Source organism: Aegilops tauschii, chromosome 1, assembly GCF_002575655.3.
Source record: "Aegilops tauschii subsp. strangulata cultivar AL8/78 chromosome 1, Aet v6.0, whole genome shotgun sequence".
Taxonomy (NCBI): domain Eukaryota; kingdom Viridiplantae; phylum Streptophyta; class Magnoliopsida; order Poales; family Poaceae; genus Aegilops; species Aegilops tauschii.
The window spans coordinates 3,520,591-3,543,217 of record NC_053035.3 but is presented as its reverse complement, the minus strand read 5'-3'; positions in this window follow the sequence as shown (position 1 = coordinate 3,543,217).

Below are 22,627 nucleotides of genomic sequence, written 5' to 3'. Positions count from 1 at the left end.
GGTCCTCGACGTTCCCGCCCGTGTGTGTTGTTTTTGAGGCACGTGTGATGTCAAGGACGTGTGTTGCTTATTCAAATAGCACACCACCCCTGCATGCATATGCATGGGCCACACGCATGTAGGGGTGCCCTCCCCCCCCTCGGGCGGTCTCTATATTGAGCACCCATCCGGTGGCCCCCGCTGTCTAGGGCATTATTCGGCACCGAGAGGGTGTAGTCCATGGTGAATAACTACTTCTCCGTGTTAGTGCATGTCATCGCGAGATGACAGACCAAGTCTAGGCCCGTTCTTCGAGATAGTCTATGGGTATCGAGAGGGAATGTGTCTGGTTTGTGCAGGAAGTGCGGGTCCTGTTGCTCCATTGGCCTCGAAACTTCTTGCGCTCTCAAAGGAGGCCATCACATGTATATGCTTGGGCTATCCGGTGGCCCCAGCGGTCTAGGAAATTGACCTGCACCGAGAGAGGGGTTAGGTCACGGTCAACAACTGCTTCTTCTCATGTTTATTACTTTACACTCTTTAAACTTCTCTCTCGGTGCCGGTCTAGAAAGTTGACTGGCACCGAGAGAGGGGGCAGGCCATGGTCAGGAACTACTTCTTCTCATGTTTATTACTTTACACTCTTTAAAGTTCTCTCTCGGTGCCGGTTTAGAAAGTTGACCGGCACAGAGAGTGGGGGTAGGCCACGGTCAACAACTGCTTCTTCTCATGTTTTTTACTTTACACTCTTTAAAGTTGAGTTTTGAACAAATCTAACCCAAAAAGCATACATATATATATATATATATATATATATATATATATATATATATATATATATATAACTATGAGTGCATCAAAAGTCTTTTATCGAAAAAATTCATCAAAAGTCATGGAATTTACAATCTTTGGTCGTAAAAGCATAAGAAATATGAGATACAAAAAAGATAGTGCAAAACAAAAACAAAAAGAGAAGGGATAAAAATTAGGGCAATGGTTACCGAGGGTCGATTCTCGGCTCTCGGCAATGGCCACCTTTTCCGAGAGGCGCTCTCGGTAAAGCATCTAACCTAGGTCTCTTTCCTTCTTGTGCATTCTCGATAATATGTATTATACTTTTTTTGTTGTTTTCTTCCATGCTTGGCAAAGAACCTTAGTACATCATAATTACCGTCTTGTGTTTTCTTCTTCGGATGGGCCTTGTCCGGTTCTAGAGACCGACACCCCTCCGGTGGCCCCAGCGGTCTAGGGCGTTGTTTGACACGTAGAGGGGGTAGGCCACGGGGAATAACTGGTTCTTCGTGTTGGTGCATGTCATCACGAGATGACAGACCTAGTCTAGGCCCGTTCTGTCACCAGATCACCCACCGAAGACTCTTTCTCGGGGAGGGACACAGCCGGTCCTCGACGTTCCCGCCCGTGTGTGTGGTTTGTGAGGCACGTGCCACGTCAAAGACATGCGTTGCTTATTCAAATAGCACACCACCCCTCGATGCATATGCATGGGCCACACGCATGTAGGGGCGCCCTCCCCCCCTCGGACGGTCTCCATATCGAGCACCCATCCGATGGCTCCGGCGGTCTAGGGCGTTATTCGGCACCGAGAGGGTGTAGTCCACGGTGAATAACTGCTTCTCCGTGTTTAGTGCATGTCATCGCGAGATGACACACCAAGTCTAGGCTCGTTCTGTCACGGGATCACCCACCGAAGATTCTGTCTCGGGGACGGACGCAGCCGGTCCTCGACGTTCCCGCCGGTGTGTGTGGTTTCTGAGGCACGTGTCACGTCAAGGACGTGCGTTGCTTATTCGAATAGCACACCGCCCCTGCATGCATATGCATGGGCCACACACATGTAGGGGTGCCCTCCCCCCCCTCGGGTGGTCTCTATATGGAGCACCCATCCGGTGGCCCCGGCGGTCTAGGGCATTATTCGGCACCGAGAGGGTGTAGTCCACGGTGAATAACTGCTTCTCCGTGTTAGTGCATGTCATCGTGAGATGATAGACCAAGTCTAGGCCCTATCTTTGAGATAGGGTATCGAGAGGGAATGTATCCGGTTTGTGCAGGAAGTGTGGGTCCTGTTGCTCCATTGGCCTCCAAACTTCTTGTGCTCTCAAAGGAGGAAATTGCATGTTTATGCATGGGTTATCCGGTGGCCCCGGCGGTCTAGGAAGTTGACCGGCACCGAGAGAGGGGATAGGCCACGGTAAACAACTGCTTATTCTCATGTTTTTTACTTTACACTCTTTAAAGTTCTCTCTTGGTGTCGGTCTAGGAAGTTGGCCGGCACCGAGAGAGGGGGTAGGCCACGGTCAACAACTGTTGGGGATCGTAGCAGAATTTTAAATTTTTTTGTACGCATCACCAAGATCCATCTATGGAGTCTACTAGCAACGAGAGGGAAGGAGTGCATCTACATACCCTTGTAGATAGCGAGCGGAAGCGTTCTAGTGAACGGGGTTGATGGAGTCATACTCGTCGTGATCCAAATCACCGATGACCGAGTGCCGAACGGACGGCACCTCCGCGTTCAACACACGTACGGAGCAGCGACATCTCCTCCTTCTTGATCCAGCAAGGGGGAAGGAGAGGTTGATGGAGATCCAGCAGCACGACGGCGTGGTGGTGGAAGTAGCGGGATCCGGCAGGGCTTCGCCAAGCGCAAGCGGGAGGGAGAGGTGTTGCAGGGGGAGAGGGAGGCGCCAGGGGCTGTGTTATTGCTGCCCTCCCTCCCCCCCACTATTTATAGGGGCCCTGGGGGGCGCCGGCCCCCCTGGAGATCCCATCTGAGGTCTGAGGGGGGGGGCGGCGGCCAAGGGGGTGGCTTGCCCCCCAAGGCAAGTGGGGCGCCCCCCACCCCCAGGGTTTCCAACCCTAGGCGCAGGGGGAGGCCCAAGGGGGGCTCCCCAGCCCACTAGGGGCTGTTTCCCTTCCCAAATGGAGTTGAAGCGACGCTTGATATGCCTGGTCTTTCTGTGAAACCTAGGCTCCTTGGCAAGGGCAATAGCTCCAGTGTTGTCACAGAAGAGAGTCATCGGGCCCGACGCATTGGGAATCACCCCTAGGTCGGTAATGAACTCCTTTATCCAGACTGCTTCCTGTGCTGCCTCTGAGGCTGCCATGTACTCCGCTTCACATGTAGATCCCGCCACGACGCTTTGCTTGCAACTGCACCAGCTTATTGCCCCTCCATTCAAAATATACACGTATCCGGTTTGTGACTTAGAGTCATCCAGATCGGTGTTGAAGCTAGCATCGACGTGACCCTTTACGACGAGCTCTTCGTCACCTCCATAAACGAGAAACATATCCTTAGTCCTTTTCAGGTACTTCAGGATGTTCTTGACCGCTGTCCAGTGTTCCATGCCGGGACTACTTTGGTACCTTCCTACCAAACTTACGGCAAGGTTTACATCAGGTCTGGTACACAGCATGGCATACATAATAGACCCTATGGCCGAGGCATAGGGGATGACACTCATCTTTTCTCTATCTTCTGCCATGGTCGGGCATTGAGCCGTGCTCAATTGCACACCTTGCAATACAGGCAAGAACCCCTTCTTGGACTGATCCATATTGAACTTCTTCAATATCTTGTCAAGGTACGTACTCTGTGAAAGACCAATGAGGCGTCTTGATCTATCTCTATAGATCTTGATGCCTAATATATAAGCAACTTCTCCAAGGTCCTTCATTGAAAAACACTTATTCAAGTAGGCCTTTATACTTTCCAAGAATTCTATATCATTTCCCATCAATAGTATGTCATCCACATATAATATGAGAAATGCTACAGAGCTCCCACTCACTTTCTTGTAAACACAGGCTTCTCCATAAGTCTGTGTAAATCCAAACGCTTTGATCATCTCATCAAATCGAATGTTTCAACTCCGAGATGCTTGCACCAGCCCATAGATGGAGCGCTAGAGCTTGCATACCTTGTTAGCATTCTTTGGATCGACAAAACCTTCCGGCTGCATCATATACAATTCTTCCTTAAGAAAGCCGTTAAGGAATGCCGTTTTGACGTCCATCTGCCATATCTCATGATCATAGTATGCGGCAATTGCTAACATGATTCGGACGGACTTCAGCTTCGCTACGGGTGAGAAAGTCTCATCGTAGTCAACCCCTTAAACTTGTCAATAACCCTTAGCGACAAGTCGAGCCTTGTAGATGGTTACATTACCATCCGCGTCTGTCTTCTTCTTAAAGATCCATTTATTTTCTATGGCTCGCCGATCATCGGGCAAGTCAGTCAAAGTCCATACTTCGTTTTCATACATGGATCCTATCTCGGATTTCATGGCTTCTAGCCATTTGTCAGAATCCGGGCCCTCCATCGCTTCTTCATAGTTCGAAGGTTCACCGTTGTCTAACAACATGATTTCCAGGACAGGGTTACCGTACCACTCTGGTGCGGAACGTGTCCTTGTGGACCTACGAAGTTCAGCAGTAACTTGATCCGAAGCTTCATGATCATCATCATTAACTTCCTCCCTAGTCGGTGTAGGCACCACAGGAACATCTTCCCGCGCTGCGCTACTTTCCGGTTCGGAAGGGGTGACTATCACCTCATCAAGTTCCACTTTCCTCCCACTTAATTCTTTCGAGAGAAACTCTTTCTCCAGAAAGGACCCGTTCTTGGCAACAAAGATCTTGCCTTCGGATCTGAGGTAGAAGGTATACCCAATAGTTTCCTATGAAAACGCATTTTTCCGATTTGGGTTCGAGCTTTTCAGGTTAAAGTTTCTTGACATAAGCATCGCATCCCCAAACTTTTAGAAACGACAGCTTAGGTTTCTTCCCAAACCATAATTCATACGGTGTCATCTCAACGGATTTCGACGGAGCCCTATTCAAAGTGAATGCGGCAGTCTCTAAAGCATAGCCCCAAAACGAGAGCGGTAGATCGGTAAGAGACATCATAGATCGCACCATATCCAATAGAGTGCGATTACGACGTTCGGACACACCATTTCGCTGAGGTGTTCCAGGCAACGTGAGTTGTGAAACGATTCCACATTTCCTTAAGTGCGTACCAAATTCATGACTTAAATATTCTCCTCCACGATCTGATCGTAAGAACTTTATTTTCCTGTCACGTTGATTCTCAACCTCACTCTGAAATTCCTTGAACTTTTCAAAGGTTTCAGACTTGTGTTTCATTAGGTAGACATACCCATATCTACTCAAGTCATCAGTGAGAGTGAGAACAGAACGATAGCCACCGCGAGCCTCAACACTCATTGGACCGCACACATCGGTATGTAGGATTACCAATAAGTTGGTTGCTCACTCCATTGTTCCGGAGAACGGAGTCTTGGTCATCTTACCCATGAGGCATGGTTCGCACGTGTCAAATGATTCGTAATCAAGAGACTCTAAAAGTCCATCAGCATGGAGCTTCTTCATGCGCTTGACACCAACGTGACCAAGGCGGCAATGCCACAAGTATGTGGGACTATCGTTATCAACTTTACATCTTTTGGTATTCACACTATGAATATGTGTAACATCACGTTCGAGGTTCATCATGAATAAACCGTTGACCAGCGGGGCATGACCATAAAACATATCTCTCATATAAATAGAACAACCATTATTCTCGGATTTAAATGAGTAGCCATCTCGAATTAAACGAGATCCTGATACAACGTTCATGCTCAAAGCTGGCACTAAATAACAATTATTGAAGTTTAAAACTAATCCCGTAGGTAAATGCAGAGGTAGCGTGCCGACGGCGATCACATCGACCTTGGAACCATTCCCGACGCGCATCGTCACCTCGTCCTTCGCCAGTCTCCGTTTATTCCGTAGCTCCTGTTTTGAGTTACAAATATGAGCAACCGCACCGGTATCAAATACCCAGGAGCTACTACGAGTACTGGTAAGGCACACATCAATTACATGTATATCACATATACCTTTGGTGTTGCCGGCCTTCTTGTCCGCTAAATATTTGGGGCAGTTCCGCTTCCAGTGACCACTTCCCTTGCAATAAAAGCACTCAGTCTCAGGCTTGGGTCCATTCCTTGGCTTCTTCCTGGCAACTGGCTTACCGGGCGCGGCAACTCCCTTGCCGTCTTTCTTGAAGTTCTTCTTACCCTTGCCTTTCTTGAACTTAGTGGTTTTATTCACCATCAACACTTGATGTTCCTTTTTGATCTCCACCTTTGCTGATTTCAGCATTGAATATACCTCAGGAATGGTCTTTTCCATCCCCTGCATATTGAAGTTCATCACAAAGCTCTTGTAGCTCGGTGGAAGCGACTGAAGGATTCTGTCAATGACCGCGTCATCCGAGAGATTAACTCCCAGCTGAGACAAGCGGTTGTGTAACCCAGACATTCTGAGTATGTGCTCACTGACAGAACTATTTTCCTCCATTTTACAACTGAAGAACTTGTCGGAGACTTCATATCTCTCGACCTGGGCATGAGCTTGGAAAACCATTTTCAGCTCTTCGAACATCTCATATGCTCCATGTTTCTCAAAACGCTTTTGGAGCCCCGGTTCTAAGCTGTAAAGCATGCCGCACTGAACGAGGGAGTAATCATCTGCACGTGATTTCCAAGCGTTCATAACGTCTTGGTTCTCTCGGATGGGTGCCTCACCTAGCGGTGCTTCTAGGACATAATCTTTCTTGGCAGCTATGAGGATGATCCTCAGGTTCCGGACCCAGTCCGTATAGTTGCTGCCATCATCTTTCAGCTTGGGTTTCTCTAGGAACGCGTTGAAGTTGAGGACAACGTGGGCCATTTGATCTACAAGACATATTGTAAAGATTTTAGACTAAGTTCATGATAATTAAGTTCATCTAATCAAATTATTCAATGAACTCCCACTCAGATAGACATCCCTCCAGTCATCTAAGTGAAACATGATCTGAGTTAACTAGGCCGTGTCCGATCATCACGTGAGACGGACTAGTCAAGATCGGTGAACATCTCCATGTTGATCGTATCTTCTATACAACTCATGCTCGACCTTTCGGTCTTCTGTCACGACCGGATTTTCGGGATATTAATTTTCCAGAAAATGGCCCTTGTGCTCACCAGCCCCAGGATTTCTGTTAGCTGATGAGGCACCAACTTGATACAAGAAAATCCAAGCAAGTACAAAATATGAAGTACAAGACCATTTTGGCCTAGGAGTACAACATTTGGTTTCTAGTGGTTGATGGCGGAAGCGGTTTGTGGTTCATCTGCGTCTATGGGACTCCATTTCCCACAAGAACAGCTGACCAGGATAACTCCGATCTTCGCGAGGCTGCTGTCAACACTGCGTAGGTTCCAGGGCTGTCATCGCAACGCTCTCCTCCACGCAAGAAAAAATCTGGCCAAGACAATAGCCAGGGACAAGCCAGTGAGTACGTTTGAATGTACTCGCAAACATCAAGAACACGGGTATAATATATCAAAACATGCACCAAAATATTTTATGACCACCACTTCTGCCACGAAATATGCGAAATCCATGATGCATGCATGCGGGTAAAAATATGGATATGCAATATAGAAATAGGATGTAGTGATCGAGTGTCTGAAGTGACTCCTCAAAAAGGGGTGCAAATAAGTTAACAATGCCGCAGTCGGGCGTCTGAGCGACACCACATAAAGGGCTTATATATAAAAGAAATAACAAGCATGCCACAGTCGGGCGTCTATGCGACACCACATAAAGGGCTTATATATAAAAGAAATAACAAGCATGCCACAGTCGGGCGTCTATGCGACACCACATAAAGGGCTTATATATAAAAGAAATAACAAGCATGCCACAGTCGGGCGTCTATGCGACACCACATAAAGGGCTTATATATAAAAGAAATAATGGGTATCCAGGAGGTAGAACCATCCCAGGGATACTCAATAATGCAAATGAAGTAAATGGTTAGTCCACAATAATAATGATCATAATCCACATATGTCACAGTCCATAATCAAGGTTCTGGTTTAGCCGTTTTTCCTCCGAAGACCGACACTTGACCTATCCCAGACTGTAGTCCTTAACCATGGACACGGCTATTCGAATAGATGTATAATCTCTGCAGAGGGTGTACTCTTTACCCACGGGTAACGGATTTCTTTAGTCCATCGGGACTAATTCCGTCTACGGTCTTTTAATTGAAAACACGCCTGACCTGCACACACCAGCTTAACTCACCGGTGTCTGGAATCACCCACAACACCTGTCAAGTAAAACTCTAAGTGGGGAGGCTACAACCTCGACGTAGGATGGGATCAAATTTATATCGCGCGCTCTAAGGGGTGGCCTCCCCTCTCGGTCCCAACCGGAAACACCCATGCCCCCGGAACGGATGACAGGCTTTAATCCATGGCCATGGGACCCTCATCACGGCCTCTCTGTACGGTGTGTGCTAGACAGGGGTTGACAACTTACTGAACCGTACCCTACCTATGGCAGGGACAAGCGGTAGTACGGAACAAGTATGGGGGTTACTGGACAAGACTCGATCTACGGCCGACTCAGGAGGTTCAAGTATTCTCCGCATGATTATGATAACAAAAATATTTCCATTAACAGGTAAACTTACCACTCGTCAAGCCTCACCATGCCATACCAGACATACTCGTCCCGACGAGATACTAGGGACAAGCCCGTGTCTACCCAAGACCACGACTTTCCCGGCTTCACTCCGGTATGCAAGGGAAGCTTACGAGGATGAATACCATCACCAACATATCCATTTATCACAGCAAAGAAAACTCCACTTTGCACTCATGCATATGATTTTTATCGTCACATAAAATAGCGTATGCTCCAAGTCAAGGTGATGTTGTAGCCGTATCAGAACATCCCAAAATATTAAGCCAGGGTTCAGGATGCTTGCCTTCAAGTGTATGCATGTGGGGGTGCACTTTTGAAGGTTGCCTTTTCCCCAAAAATCCTATTTTGAGAAATATTCAAATAACACACATTTCAAAAAAAGTACAAAAAGTTGTCCCAAATATTTTTGAAATAAATCTTAAAATCAACTAGGTGAAATTTGAGAGAGGTAGGAAAAAGAATCAACCCATTTGGAGTTTTATTTTAAAAGTTATAGCCAGTCAAAGATCAGTCAAACTTCTGTTTTAATAAAATCAGAAAAAGGAAAACGCTTCGGGGAAAATACGCTTTCGAAGCAGGGGACACGTACTCCGGATTCTGCGCTTTCACTTAACAGAGAGAACGGGCGCGCGGGTCGCTGACAGTGGGTCCATGGGGCCCACTGGTCAGGTTTGACCGTCCTCCCTCTCCCTCCTTTCTCTCTGCCCGAACGGGGCGGGGCTCCGGCGATCGCCGGTGGCGAACGGCAGCTCCCCACGGGGTCCCGAGGGCAGGGATGGATCCGCCAGGCCGGGGCGGTCCTCCCGGTGGGTGCTAGGCAGGCGGGGACGGAGGAGGTCACCGGCGGCGAGCTCCGCGGCGGACGGAGGTTCGGGAGCAGAGTGGGTTTTGGGCTCCGGTGGTCCTTGGTCGAAGCTGAGGTGCTAGGCAGCTCCGCATGACTACGGGGAAGTTCTTGGTGGCGTTGGATTGGCAGGGGAGGGCCTGGCTGCGACGAATTGCTCCAGAGCTCGGCGGCGGTCGAACTGGCCGGAGACGAGGAAGAAGGCTCCTTCCCGTCGATTGCTGGCTGCGGGAGGGCTATGGGGGTGGACTGGGGTTGCCTGAGTGCTCGGGGGAGCACTTGGCCTCCTTTTATAGCGCGACGGGGCTGGCTCCGCGGCGGAGGATAGGACCGACGACGAGTCGCCGTTGCTGTAGCTGCAGGGCGTCGTGGCGGCGACGAGTGCGTGCCGACGAGCATGTGGATAGGCACGGGCTGTTCCCCGGGGCAGCTGGCGCGCGCGGGTGGCTTGGGCGGCGTCGTCCACGGCAGAGCCCGCTGCCGACGCCGGCGTGCCGCCAAGGGGGTTCTGGCGGCGGTGCTGTAGGGCGCCAGTGCGGCTTGGAGGTTTGCTGCGAGGGGGCGAGTGTGTGGCGCGGCTCTGCAGGCGAGCTGGGACCAGTGACGGGACGTGTCGACCCGAGCGCACGCACGTGCAAAACGCGCGCTCTGGCCGCGCCCAGAGCATGCACACCAGGTGTTTGACGAAATGCCAGTGCGCGCTAGAGAGCTTGGGTGAGGCTGGCAGCTGACAGGCCAGGGCTAGGGATAGCTAGGAGGTTAGTGGACATGCTGGATGGGTCAGGGGCTGAAGTCCACAATGCAAACCAGGAGGCATGCCAAAAATGTTCCTGCTCACAGGGTGTTCGACAGAATGCCATGGTCATCTAGGCAACTCTTGGGGTGTCCAAACTCTCCAGATCCTAGTCTCTTTAGGAGCTAAAGAAGGTGGCAAGGTTAGTTTGTCAAAAACAGAAACTAGATAGTGCAAGATTTGGAGAAAACCAGTTTTGGGCAGAAACTAAGGGCTATCATTGCATGTACCAAAAATACTCCAATGGGTCCAATCTCCTGGACTTAAGAGTTTGGTAGGGAGGACTATAAGTAGTAAAAAGCTCAAGGGCACTAGAGCAAAATAAAATGGGGTTGCAGTACAAATCACCAAACTGGACCAGAATGGAAATGAAGATGATTCACTCAAATTTTTCAAAGAACCTCACTGGGTTTTTGCATGAGGTTGCATTATAAGCATCCCCTGACATCTCCAAACACTTGGAAGAATTTTTAGAACAATATTTAAATGGGTTGTAGTGCAAAGATACCTACTGGACCAGATTTGAAAAATTGATGGAGAGCTCAAAATCTCCAATAACCAAAAGATATTTTTGCATAAAAGTGATGTGGAAACCTCACATGTCATCCCCAAATTTTTGTGAAAATATTAGAAGTATTTTATCAAATGGTTGCAGTGCAAAAGGAGCTCCGAATTAATGAAAGATCATTTTAAAAGAATAAAGCTCATGAAAAATAATTATGCAAATAAATCCACTGATAAAGAATTGATTTTATAAAGAGGGCACACAAGTCCAGTAATACTTTTGGAAAGTTTCCATTTGAGGTAAAAACCCACAATATTAAAGAGAAGAGGGGTTCTGAAATCAAAGGAGAAATCCAGAAAAATAAAAAAAACTATTTCCTGGCAAAATTTTAATTAATAAACAAGGTCAAATTTTTTGGGGTGTTACATCTTCCGTGTTCCGAGGCCATGTCTGTACATGCCAGGCTCGTCAAGTCAACCTAAGTGTATTGCGTGTGTTCCGAGGCCATGCCTGTACATGCTAGGCTCGTCAACACCCGTTGTATGCAAACGTTAGAATCTATCACACCCGATCATCACGTGGTGCTTCGAAACAACGAACCTTCGCAACGGTGCACAGTTAGGGGGAACACTTTCTTGAAATTATTATAAGGGATCATCTTACTTACTACCGTGATTCTAAGCAAATAAGATGCAAAACATGATAAACATCACATGCAATCAAATAGTGACATGATATGGCCAATATCATTCTGCTCCTTTGATCTCCATCTTCGGGGCGCCATGATCATCTTCGTCACCGGCATGACACCATGATCCCCATCATCATGATCTCCATCATTGTGTCTTCATGAAGTTGTCACGCCAACGATTACTTCTACTTCTATGGCTAACACATTTAGCAATAAAGTAAAGTAATTTACATGGCGTTATTCAATGACACGCAGGTCATACAAAAAATAAAGACAACTCCTATGGCTCCTGCCGGTTGTCATACTCATCGACATGCAAGTCGTGATTCCTATTACAAGAATATGATCAATCTCATACATCACATATATTATTCATCACATCTTCTGGCCATATCACATCACAAGGCACATGCTGCAAAAACAAGTTAGACGTCCTCTAATTGTTGTTGCAAGTTTTTACGTGGCTTCTATAGGTTTCTAGCAAGAACGTTTCTTACCTACGTAAAACCACAACGTGATATGCCAATTTCTATTTACCCTTCATAAGGACCCTTTTCATCGAATCCGTTCCGACTAAAGTGGGAGAGACAGACACCCGCTAGCCACCTTATGCAACTAGTGCATGTCAATCGGTGGAACCTGTCTCACGTAAGCGTACGTGTAAGGTCGGTCCGGGCCGCTTCATCCCACAATACCGCCGAAACAAGATAAGACTAGTAGTGGCAAGAAGAATTGACAACATCTACGCCCACAACTGCTTTGTGTTCTACTCGTGCATAGTAACTACGCATAGGCCTGGCTCATGATGCCACTGTTGAGGATCGTAGCAGAATTTCAAATTTTTTCTACGCATCACCAAGATCCATCTATGGAGTCTACTAGCAACGAGAGGGAAGGAGTGCATCTACATACCCTTGTAGATCGCGAGCGGAAGCGTTCTAGTGAACGGGGTTGATGGAGTCGTACTCGTCGTGATCCAAATCACCGATGACCAAGTGCCGAACGGACGGCACCTCCGCGTTCAACACACGTACGGAGCAGCGACGTCTCCTCCTTCTTGATCCAGCAAGGGGGAAGGAGAGGTTGATGGAGATCCAGCAGCACAATGGCGTGGTGGTGGAAGTAGCGGGATCCGGCAGGGCTTCGCCAAGCGCAAGCGGGAGGGAGAGGTGTTGCAGGGGGAGAGGGAGGCGCCGGGGACTGTGTTATTGCTGCCCTCCCTCCCCCCCACTATTTATAGGGGCCCTGGGGGGGCGCCGGCCCCCCTGGAGATCCCATCTGAGGGGGGGGGGCGGCGGCCAAGGGGGTGGCTTGCCCCCCAAGGCAAGCGGGGCGCCCCCCACCCCCAGGGTTTCCAACCCTAGGCGCAGGGGGAGGCCCAAGGGGGGGCGCCCCAGCCCACTAGGGGCTGGTTCCCTTCTCACTTCAGCCCACGGGGCCCTCCAGGATAGGTGGCCCCACCCGGTGGACCCCCGGGACACTTCCGGTGGTCCCGGTACAATACCGATAACCCTCGAAACTTTCCCGGTGGCCGAAACTGGACTTCCCATATATAATTCTTCACCTCCGGACCATTCCGGAACTCCTCGTGACATCCGGGATCTCATCCGGGACTCCGAACAACTATCGGGTTTCCGCATACTAATATCTCTACAACCCTAGCATCAGCGAACCTTAAGTGTGTAGACCCTACGGGTTCGGGAGACATGCAGACATGACCGAGACGCCTCTCCGGTCAATAACCAACAGCGTGATCTGGATACCCATGTTGGCTCCCACATGTTCCACGATGATCTCATCGGATGAACCACGATGTCGAGGATTCAATCAATCCCGTATGCAATTCCCTTTGTCAATCGTTATGTTCCTTGCCCGAGATTCGATCGTCGGTATCCCAATACCTTGTTCAATCTCGTTACTGGCAAGTCTCTTTACTCGTACCGTAATGCATGATCCCGTGGCTAACTCCTTAGTCACATTGAGCTCATTATGATGATGCATTACCGAGTGGGCCCAGAGATACCTCTCCGTCATACGGAGTGACAAATCCCAGTCTCGATCCGTGCCAACCCAACAGACACTTTCGGAGATACCCGTAGTGCACCTTTATAGTCACCCAGTTACGTTGTGACGTTTGGCACACCCAAAGCACTCCTACGGCATCCGGGAGTTGCACGATCTCATGGTCTAAGGAAATGATACTTGACATTGGAAAAGCTCTAGCAAACGAACTACACGATCTTTTGTGCTATGCTTAGGATTGGGTCTTGTCCATCACATCATTCTCCTAATGATGTGATCCCGTTATCAATGACATCCAATGTCCATAGTCAGGAAACCATGACTATCTGTTGATCAACGAGCTAGTCAACTAGAGGCTTACTAGGGACACGTTATGGTCTATGTATTCACACATGTATTACGATTTCCAAATAATACAATTATAGCATGAACAATAGACAATTATCATGAACAAAGAAATATAATAATAACCATTTATTATTGCCTCTAGGGCATATTTCCAACAACAACTGCCTCTTCTCATGTTTTTTTACTTTACACTCTTTAAAGTTCTCTCTCTGTGCCGGTCTAGAAAGTTGGCCGGCACCGAGAGAGGGGGTAGGCCACGGTCAACAACTGTTTCTTCTCATTTTTTTACTTTACACTCTTTAAAGTTGAGTTTTGAACAAATCTAACCCGAAAAGCATATATATATATATATATATATATATATATATATATATATATATATATATATATATCTATGAGTGCATCAAAAGTCATGGAATTTACAAACTTTGGTCGTAAAAGCATATGAAATATGAGATACAAAAAAGATAGTGCAAAACAAAAACAAAAAGAGAAGGAAAAAAATTAGAGCAGTGGTTACCGAGGGTCGATATTCGGCTCTCGGTAATGGCCACCTTTTCCGAGAGGCGCTCTCGGTAAAGCATCTAACCTAGATCTCTTTCCTTCTTGTGCATTCCCGATAATATGTATTATACTTTTTTTGTTGTTTTCTTCCATGCTTGGCAAACAACCTTAGCACATCATAATTACCGTCTAGTGTTTTCTTCTTCGGATGGGCCTCATCCGGTTCTAGAGACCAGCACCCCTCCGGTGGCCCCAGCGGTCTAGGGTGTTGTTCAGCACCTAGAGCGGTAGGCTACAGGGAATAACTGCTTGTTCGTGTTAGTGCATGTCATCGCGAGATGAGAGACCAAGTCTAGGCCCATTCTGTCAAGGGATCGCCCTCCCAAGACTCTTTCTCGGGGAGGGACGCAGCCGGTCCTCGACGTTCCCACCCGTGTGTGTGGTTTGTGAGGCACGTGTCACGTCAAGGACGTGCGTTGCTTATTCAAATAGCACACCACCCCTGCATGCATATGCATGGGCCACACGCATGTAGGGGTGCCCTCCCCCCCCCCTCGGGCGGTCTCTATATCGAGCACCCATCCGGTGGTCCAGGCGGTATAGGGCATTATTCGGGACCGAGAGGGTGTAGTCCACGGTGAATAACTGCTTCTCCGTGTTAGTGCATGTCATCGCGAGATGACAGACCAAGTCTAGGCCCGTTCTTCGGGATAGTCTATGGGTATCAAGAGGGAATTTGTCCGGTTTGTGCAGGAAGTGCGGGTCCTGTTGCTCTATTGGCCTCGAAACTTCTTGTGCTCTCAAAGGAGGCCACAACATGTATATGCATGGGCTATCCGGTGGAACCAGCGGTCTAGGAAGTTGACCGACACCGAGAGAGGGGGTAGGACACGATCAACAACTGCTTCTTCTCATTGTTATTACTTTACACTCTTTAAATTTCTCTCTCGGTGCCAGTCTAGAATGTTGACCGGCACCGAGAGAAGGGGTAGGCCACGGTTAACCACTGCTTCTTCTCATGTTTTTTACTTTACACTCTTTAAAGTAGAGTTTTGAAAAAATTCATCACAAGTCATGGAATTTACAAACTTTTGTCGTAAAAGCATATGAAATATGAGATACAAAAAAGATAGTGCAAAACAAAAACAAAAAGAGAAGGGAAAAAAATTAGAGCAGTGGTTACCAAGGGTCGATATTCGGCTCTCGGTAATGGCCACCTTTTCCGAGCGATGCTCTCGGTAGAGCATCTAACCTAGATCTTAACCTTTCCCCTTTCGTTCGTATCTTCATTCCCCTCCTCTCTTCCCTGCGCCACCACCGCCACCGCCGCCACCAACTGCCGCCGCCACCCCTCCCCCACCGCTCCCAACCGCGGCCACCGCCACCCCCTCGTCCACCGCCCCCAATTGCGGCCACCGCCACCCCCTCCTCCACCGCCCTCCACCGCCACCAACTGCGGCCGCCACCCCTCCTCCACCGCTCCCCACTGCGGCCACCGCCACCCCCTCCTCCACCGCCCCCAACTGCGGCCACCACCACCAAGCTTCATGGCCGACAGCCGGCGCGGCGGTTCTTCGATGCGGCCCAAGGACGGACGCCGCAGCGGAGCTCCTCCGGTAGCGCGCCAGCTGGAGATGCCCTCAGGTTAGTATCAGATTCTATGCCTAGAGTAGGATATTTTGCACAAATGTAGGAACTGTGCACAAATGTGATTAAAAGTAGTAGAGGAAGATGGTCCTGTTTAGTAATGCCTCGTGTACTATGGAAGTTTGAAAGTTTGGAGTAATGCCTAGAATGTTTGTTTGACTTCTAGTTTAACTAAACGAGTAATAAGAGTTAAGTTGCTACTGTTCTGGTTTAATTTTATGACTGATGATCATTGTAAATACTAGTAATGTGCTACGACCAATGTAAATAAGAGTTTAGTTGTCGTCGGTAAGTGGTTTGGCGTGGGGATAAGGCTGTGGATACTTTGTTTTTGCCGAATGAGCACTCAAATTTTGGTCAGACTATGCATCAGTACACTAGTTGTCTGAACTTCCTGTATCTGAACATACCTGAAGAGATCCACACCTTCTTTGAAGAATTCGACATCTTGTGAAGGATCAGCACCTCTATGCTTGTGCTTTTTTAGATAAATACTAGGGTAGATCAATGAAACTATATACTTGTGCTTGTTTCCTTGTCAGTGCTATGGCATTAGTAAATGGAACTATATATCTGAGACTTGATTGAGCTATTTGTGTTATATTTTGCCATATATGATATGATACTTAGATTAGGAAGATTTTCCTTTGGAACTGAGAGTAACCATATATATTTTGTTTTTCAGATTCTGATGGGAGCACTGGTAGTAAGTACCGGAGAGTCCCGACTGGTAGGACCAAGTCATCCGCCTCCCATCAGGTCACAACCGAGGCATCGTCATCATCGGATGGCGATGTCGGAGTGGACTTAGATATACCAGATCCGCTCGCTACCGAGTCGGGCGACATGGAGGCCTCGGACGGCTCGGGGTCTACCTCGAGCAACACTTCCAAGAGGAAGAAATCTGGGCGTGGTCCGGGGAAGGTCCCGGAACTAACTGCTGCCAGCAATCATCCTGTCATTTGCCCGACAGGAGAGAGGTAAGCAAGCATTTCATTTGCATCATATTTTGGATGCCACAACTTTGACACTCACATATGCTTGTCTTTTATATCATGCAGTCAGTGGGAATTTATCCCGACACAACCTAAGGGGGCACGCCCGCCGAACCACGTCATCGGCTCCCTCTTGAGGAAGCACTTCCGTGGATTGTACAAGTCGGGTGATGACGATCCGCCGTCGCCAGGTTTAACCTGGGAGCATTACCTACACAACAAGGATGAGCACGATATCACCATGGCCACTCGGGTCATCAATGCTTTTTTTGTAAGTATCTTAGCTCCGACCACTGCATTTTTTCATATCCAAATCCTTGCTTGCGTGGATGGTGAGAAGATGCCTTATGATTTCTTGTAGGAAACATTTGCTTGCGTGGATGGTGAGAAGAAGAAGGCGATCAAAGGCATCGTGAAATCTGCCCGAAAGATACTCTCTGACCTCAAGCACACGCTGCGGTACAAAGCCGTGATGCAATGACGGCCGCTCGATGAGAAGGGAGAGAAGATGACAAGGAAGACTGCTTGCCAGACTAACATGTCGCGAGAAGAATACCTGTCAGTGGTAAGTGACTACATCGGTTGCTAGTACTTTGATTCATCCCTCTTGTTCCTCAATTATTTGATTTTGTCTGACTAGGTGAAGGAACCCTGGATGAAGGACGATTGTTGGGAGGCCCGGGTGGACATGTGGTGTAACCCAGCATGGCAGGCGCAACATGTGGAGAAGGGAAACGATCGAGCAAAAATGACAGGCCCGGCTCATGTCCAGGGGAGCCAGAACCGAACTGCTCTCAAGCAACACATGGTATGTGGATTAAGATGTTAATTTTTCGCACGGTGCATCTTGGTTCATTAAACTTGATGGTTAATTTTGCAGGAGGCGAAGGAGGGTCGCCCGGTCCACATCCTGGAAGCCTGGAGAGAAGGCCACAAGGGGAAGGATGGCGCCGAGTTCTGCAGCGAGTCAGCGGAGGAGAAGTGGGGGACCTTCAAAGAGGTCTTCGAGGAGGTGCACGGGCAGGAAGCCGAACCTACGTCCAAGCCCTTGACCCTGAGCTTCTCATCGTTGCTGGCGAGGGGAAGGGCCATGGCCACCATCTCCTTTGCAACGGGGCGATCGCCACCTCCAGGCATCGCAAGCTGCACAAGATACGCGCGTCGAGCACCAGCTCAACTCCGTCCATACGGAGTCGCCCAACCGCCGCATCACGTGAGAGCGCGTCTCAAGGTTAGCATCCTAACCTTTTATTTATGTCGATGCCTCGAAATAGCACCGGTCCAACGTATATGAGCCTAATGCCATGTTACAGGATTTAATGGCGCAGCGGGCTGTTGAAGAGCAGCAAAGGCGGTAGGCTGAGAAGGACTCCAGAGAAAATGAACGGGAAGACACGAGCAAGAGGTTGAAGCTGCTTGAGGATAAACTACAGGTAGAACATTATCTAAACTAGAGTAGAAGATTCATTCCATAGGGATGAACCACCCTCACGTGACTCTACTCTTATAGGTTCTTATGCAATCTCGAAGCAGTGCAAGTGATGCCCCTCCTCCCCCTCCGGAATGTTAACCCGATGGCCTCTCCTCCTCAAGATGATCTATATATGAACAAGTGTACTTCTATTGTGACGTGCACGTGTTTTGCAAGTAGTGGCAATATGTATGAATTTGCGACTTGTGTGTGACGTCTACTAGGATAATACATTCGACTTGTGTGTGACAATATGTGGACTATCCCTAATTATGCATATATATGTGGACTAGATCAAATTATGCCTATATATCTGTGGACTAGATCAAATTATGCCTATATATGATCAAATTGCACTGTAGTTGTTTTTATCTGCAGGGATCAGAAAAGAAATAGCTTGACAGCACAATGGATGGGAAAGGTTTCCGAGAGCAACACTCGGAAAACGATATACTACCGAGAGCTCCTCTCGGAAACATGGTCGTCTGGGAGACACTACTGTTGTGCCACAACTTTTCCGAGAGCAGCTCTCGGAAAAGAAGGAGAGCATTGCCGAGACTAGCTCTCGGCAAAGCTATGTAAATTGTCAGCTCCCATGTGGGCCACGCCGTCCTACTGGTCAGAAGGATTGCCGAGAGCAGCTCTCGGCAAAGATATCGTCATTTTTTTTCAAAAATATTTAGCGAGTTATTTAAAACTTTTACTGATAAATGTGACCATTGGGACCACATGTCAGTTATAAAGAACGCACAAAAAAAGGAAGTTGCATATGCTTTGCCGAAAGTGACACTCGGCAAAGTACGCAGTAACCGACGGAGCCGTCTGTTGCGGACGGGCATGCCACGTGGCTCCTCTTTGCCGTGCGCGGCTCTCGGCGTCTGCAGGGTTTGCCGTGCGGTGCCTCTTTGCCGTGAGGCAGTGACGGCAAAGATGGCAGTTTGCCGTGAAGCTGGGTTTGCCGAGAGTGACACTCGGCAAAGTTTGTTTTGATGAGCGTCCGTGTTTTAGCACTCGGCGAAGAGCATTACACCCGGCGTACGTGAAAATTCCAGTAGTGTGATATAAAATCATTTGTAACCTAAAGAATATAAATGATGAATCAAAATAACTTTAGCATTGTTGCGATTATTATATAAGTGATTATTATTTCAATAAAAATAACATTAAATATATGAATAGAACTTAGCAAAACAAAAATATATTCCTATACATGGGATCAAAGTTTGCATGGAACGTGAACCTTTCAGGGAGACGACAAAATGACTGTACGAAAACAATACAGTATGTAGAAAAACTTACAGCAGATTAGAGGATACTTAGCGAGCAATCCCCTATCAACCATTTGCATTTGTGGCCGAGCAGTTGGCACCGCCTCTCGTGACGCCGCTTCGTCTTCTACCTCGAGCTGCCTCGCTCAGCTCCTCCCTCTCTCTTTCTCTCTATCTCTTTGTTTCTCTCACACAAGAACACACAGACATGGTGAAACTCTACACACACACAGCCAAGGAAGAGCACGAAGGGCCTTGCAACCAAGCACTCTCCTTGGCACCATAAATGCTACATCTTTTCTCAGCCCTCACGGCCTCTTTTGTTTTCTCAGTGACCCAAATGACTTACATACACAGAAGGTAGACGCACCCGCTAACCTGGCCACCAACGCTCGGCCACTAACCCAACAAATTCCATGCACTAACCAACAACTGCATGCACGTCCATATCCAGTGCGTGGGCAGTATATCCTCAACGGCCACACCATTGACCATGCATCTAACTAACTAATGCATGCAGTAAAAAACTAGCCAATCTTCTCTAGTTGACTGTCCAGCCGCCTAGCCTTCCGCGCTGTTAGCACAGGATCTGAATATACTCACAGGAACACAATGGATGAACTCACAAAGACGAAGACAGAGGGGATTTTGTGTTGCGCTCAGACTGCAACTTTTCAGTGTTTTTCCTCTCCTATTATTCAGAGTTACAAGCAAAGGGTGAAACCCCACGATCCGTAAGTCTCGCGCCATCCCACGAGCAGTATCGTGTGTCCACAGGAATCGGTCCTGAATCGTTAGCCGATGACCAGGACAACTACTCAACAGAAAAAACAAACTATCTACTGAAAACTCTGAAAAACTAATCTGCAGCTGTCGACAACAGCGTGACGGGCTACAGTGCGACAAAACAGAGATGAAAACTGAAAACAGAGAAATGCACAAGGATTATTCAACATTCACTCCCTAAAACTTGTGCATCTTTGTAATCTCCACCATACCGATCTTTGCTCGCTGTTCCTGGAGTTTGCCACGGCCAAGAGCTTTGGTAAGCAAGTCAGCCATCTGCTCTTCAGACCTCACAAACTCGATCTGTATCTTCCCATTTTCCACACATTCCCTGATGTAGTGATACTTGATATCAATGTGTTTGCTTCGCTCGTGGAAAACAGGGTTCTTGCAAAGTGACATTGCCGATTTGTTGTCCATATTGAGCACCACTGATCTCACTGCTTCTACCTTGATCTCACTAAGGAGGCGTGCCAGCCACACACCTTGACAGGCTGCTGTTGTTGCAGCAACATATTCAGCCTCACACGAGGAGAGGGTCACGATGCTCTGTTTCTTCGATTGCCAGCTCACAAGGTTGCTTCCAAGGAAGAACATGAGGCCTGTGGTGCTTCTGCGCGTATCAATGCATCCACCAAGATCGCTGTCACTGTATCCAATCAAGGGAGCATCAACCGCGCCACGGGAATAGTGCACTCCCCAATTCAGAGTTCCTGCAATGTAGCGCAGGATGTGCTTCACTGCTGCCAAGTGTTCCATGGTAGGCGCCTCCATGAACCTTGACACAAACCCAACTGAGAATGTGAGATCCGGCCTTGTGTGAATGAGGTAACGCAGCATCCCTACTATGCTTCTGAACTCAGTTGCATCTACTGGTTGTGCAGAACTAACCTTGCTCAACTTGAATCTAGGCTCCATCGGCACAGGGCAGGAGTTGCAACCAGTCATGTCAGCTCTGTCAAGTATCTTGGCAGCATAACTAGCCTGACAGAGATCAATCCCACCACTGTGCTGATGAACCTCTATTCCCAGATAATAATTCAGATGTCCTAGATCACTCATTTTGAACAGCATTTCCATCTCACTCTTAAACTTCCTGATCTCCTCTTCATCCGATCCTGTGATGATCAGATCATCTACATAAACCCCAACTACCAGTCGAGATTCTGCATCCCCTCTTGCATATATTCCATGCTCGGAGGGACACCTCTTGAACTTCAGATCAGTCAAGCAGGTGTCTAGCTTGGTGTTCCAAGCTCGAGGGGCCTGTTTCAGCCCGTACAAGGCCTTATCCAGCTTCAGAACCTGGCTAGGTTGACCTGCAACGATAAACCCTGGAGGCTGCGTCACATACACTTCTTCCTTGAGCTCACCATTCAGAAATGCAGATTTCACATCCATGTGATGCACTGTCCAACCTGCTCTAGCTGCCATGGCGAGAAGCAAGCGCACTGACTCCATTGTTGCCACTGGTGCAAAGACTTCTTCATAGTCAATGCCTTGTTTCTGCACATATCCCTTTGCCACCAAGCGTGCTTTGTGTTTCACTATTTCACCATCAGCATCCTTTTTCACCTTGTAGACCCATTTCAGTCCAATCGGACGGTGCCCTCGAGGCAGATCAACCAAGCTCCAGGTATGGTTAGCCTCGATCGCGGCCATTTCGTCTGCCATGGCCAGCTGCCAGCACTCGTGGTGCTCTGCTTCTTCAAACGTGCCTGGTTCCTGGCCAAGTACCAGACCAAGCTCATAGTCAGGGTCCTCGTCGTCGTCGTCAATCTCTGGTGACTGAGGTGAGGAGGGAGTTGCAGGTGCTTCGGTGGTGTCGATGTACTTGCGGTTAGGGAGGAAGATGCCGTCTTGCGCCCTCGTCTTCATTGTGTGCACATGTACGACGGGCGCCGGCGGTGTACGTTCTGCTTCTGAAACCATAGGTGTGCCAGGCACAGCAGCAGATGGTGATGTCGAACTGCTGCAGCCTGCACTCCATATGCTTGGCGTCGTGGCCGTGAGTGGCGACGGCGAGCGTGCCGAGGCGGTGCTCGGTGATGTGGATATCGTCCCACCGGGCGAGCCACCAGACAGAGTAGACAGCGGGTCGATGACGAAGTTCATGCCTGGCGCTGCAGGCTGTGTTCCCTGGCGCTGCAGGCTGTGTTCCCTCCCAGTTCCATGCCTTTGCCTCCTCGAACACGAC